The 3,201-nt window shown below is 42.0% G+C and overlaps 1 long non-coding RNA gene across 2 annotated transcripts in view; it reads left to right on the plus strand.

Annotated features, from left to right (window-relative positions):
• LOC102262494 overlaps positions 1-2,948 on the plus strand; it is a 7,517-nt gene extending 4,569 nt beyond the window's left edge. The window contains exons 2-3 of one of the 2 annotated variants that reach the window (XR_313764.2): positions 1,843-1,950; positions 2,557-2,948. This is a non-coding gene — a long non-coding RNA (uncharacterized LOC102262494). The remainder of the gene's footprint in view (positions 1-1,842; positions 1,951-2,556) is intronic. The other variant, XR_001362715.1, reaches the window with a different exon arrangement.
• Positions 2,949-3,201: the final 253 nt, after the last annotated feature.

Genomic DNA, 3,201 nt, shown 5'->3' on the forward strand with positions numbered 1-3,201 from the left:
AACAAGCTTGATAGAGTTCAGAGAATGGCAACAACAGGAAAGAAGCAGATTTGAAACTCACAAGAACATTGTAAACATCTTGCCCTTGTTTTGCTTTGTGTGATCTGACTATAAAATACTAGTAAAAACTCAGCTTACAGGCTGTGTCACTGTTTCCTCATCCAGGCACAGTGATCCACCTGGCCCCAACTGTATTCTCTTGTCTGTTTTCTTTAATCTTTCACCGCCCCTCCTCAGGTTCACTCCTGGCTGTGCTGGACATAGTTCAGAAAAGTACTGTAATACGAAGGATTCTGTACCAGCCCTTTTGGAATATAAAGAAAATGAAGATAAATTCTAATTAAGGGACTTTGCTTAGGAGATGGCATTGAACCAATCCTAACTGTTATGACTAAATGTATGATTTCAGCAACTCTTTTACAATTACATGTGAAAGTATTTTAATTATGTGTGTACTCATTCTGACAACTTAACTTAGAAGTTCTCTTACTGATTTTTATATTCTTGACACATACATTGAATCTTTGTTAAATAAGTGAGGGAGGAAAACAAAAGAATAAATGGATGGATGGATGGATGGATGGATGGATGGATGGATGGATGGATACCATTTAGTAAACAGGCCCAGTGACCAAATTGATCTAAATTGAGGTGCTGTACTGGGAGGTAGAGATTCTAAAATGACATGCTGACCTCCCACTTCAATTTCTACACTCAATTCAAAGGAAACCTCTTGATCTTTCTCCAGTGAACCCAGAATCTCCATAGAAAGTCTGAGGGAACTACATTATGTCATGGGAATTTGATTAAGTGCACAGTGTCAGCAGAGGTGTTAACTTGTCTGTAAATCACATAGTTAATGGATGAAGCCATTTCCCAAGTAAAACTGTCCATAACCGTAAGCTACTGTTATTTTTTAGGGTGTTATTATTTTTGTTTGTTTGCAGACAGTATTATCAAGATTATTAAATTAGGGAATGGTGCTTACTAGGTATATTAATGGAAAACCTTATGATTAAACATATCTCTATCAAAATAACTGTGATTTTGATCTTTTCCTTTCCCATTCTGGTCAAGTTCTGTCACATGGGCAGTGAGTGAGACCTGATTACTGTAGGAGCTGGATTCAGTGACTCAGTCCTATGATACTATCTGAGACAACATTGGTTATCTGTAAGTGACCTAATCTTTGTGCTAGAACAGAAACAGTCACCCCGCACTAAGATTTACTTCTTTATGTTTTAGCAACACTAGGGGAAGAACAGCCAGAAGTAAATCACAGAAGAAAAGTTTCGCACACCTGGCTTCAAAGGTTAAAGGAGAAGTCACAGCTGGACTGGTCCCAGCACATTGAAACATTGGCCACTTCTGGAAATACCCAGGATTAGAAAGAAAAGTCTTTAGAAATGGGTATTTCACAGGGGTCTTTCAAGATTTATAATGGAACATCTTCTGTGTGCTAAGCATTTTTATAGTAATGATTTTGACTCCTCCCTGGAGCTACAAGTAAATGTCATTAGCTCAGTTTTAGCAGTGAAGAGGCTGATATTCAGAGTATAGAGATGATGAACCAGCACTCAAACCAGTCTTGACTCCAAACCCATGCTCTCGTTGCCATCTCTCTGCACCCCTCAGTGAGCCATTGAGGTATCAGGGCAAGGAGAGGAACAGATGGACAGGCCTGGGGGGAAGAGGGACTGGTGTTAAGAGAGGAAGAGCAGCCACTACTGGCCACTTTTGATTGAAATCTCAAAAAAATTATAGAGTTTAATGTTGTTCCCAGCTGACTTTTGCAGTTCTTAGAGATAAAGATCCTCTTTTTTTCCTGTTATTGGCCTATAGGGATCCATTTGCCTGCACACATAAAAGTCCAATAAGACACGGACAGGAGTTTCCAGCAAAGGAACTAAAGACTTATTTAAGGAACTGGCACCAAACCTGGAGACACAGGTGAGCTGATGCTCTGAAAACTGGCTCTGAATGGCTTCCAGGAAGGAGCTGGGTTATATAGGGGAGAAATCATTAACCATGGTGACTAAGGGAGCTGGGGTCCTGGCCTCTACTGAATGACTGGGGCCAGGGTAGAGGGTAGTTAGTCATTGTATCAGGCCCTGAGGTTAGCCCTGGCATTGTTCTTAAGACTGCTTGATGCTGATCAGAATCTAACATCAAGTTCCTGTGCAGTTACATGTCTGCATTTCAAAATAAATTTGAAGCTTTTCCAAGAGGAAATCCCAAATTATCAATAAACAATGGTATGAGGTTTTGATCTCCCCTCTCCACCTGCCTTTATTCTCTACACTCCGGCAGCTCCTATGTCACAGCTGAATAATGGCCTCCACGGACCCTATCCCCAACCTAGCCCTCACTATTTGTTAGTTATAACTCTTGGTTGCAAGTTATAGAAACTTGACATAAACTGGATTAAGTGGAAAGAAAGGGTAGGGTTACTGAAAGCTTGGCACTCCCACAGAAATGGTAGTGGGGTGGCTGGCCTAGAAGTCTTCACTAAGACCTCAGATAAGCCCAGGCTTCTCTCACTGGTTTCCTTCCCAGGGTCTGCCTTATTTCATCACACTGGCTTTCTTCACAAAGCAGGAAATGCATTATTACAACTCTGATCACCATGACTAAGGAGGCTTGCTCTCTGTTCCAGAAAAGAACTCGTTCCAAGGATCAGGGTCTGAGGTGGGGCATCAAACAAAGATGACTGGATGAAGTTTCCCTCCCAGCCCAGGGCTGGGCCAGGTGGACTAGAGAGAAGCTCACAGTTCCCCCTGGCAACACGCACTTAGAGGAGCGGGAACATAATGTCCCTGAAGAAAGCAGTTGTTGAAATGTGTACACAAAAGTCTGAAGGTCCATTGTCACTGTTGGAGCCAATCTCTGCAAGTGTGTCCTGCACTGCGGGAGGGGAACATTGCTGGAGGTTCGGCCAGTGGCTCTCCCTACCCAAACATGGTTATGCAAGGACTGCAATCCAATAAAGGACTCTACATGAAGTTTGTGTAAAAAATGTTATTTACTTAGAAGTTATAATCATTAATGCACAAGCATATCTTTAAGCCTTAACAAATATTTATTTAAAAGTATTTTTACAGAGCCCTGGGCCAGCTTTCTCTTGCCATTCTTTTCCTCTGAGGCCTCGACGTCTCAGCTCACCACCACTTATTGCTGTAACTGGGCTCCCTCTGTCCTTGC

This window comes from Myotis brandtii, unplaced genomic scaffold, assembly GCF_000412655.1.
Source record: "Myotis brandtii unplaced genomic scaffold, ASM41265v1 scaffold298, whole genome shotgun sequence".
NCBI lineage: Eukaryota > Metazoa > Chordata > Mammalia > Chiroptera > Vespertilionidae > Myotis > Myotis brandtii.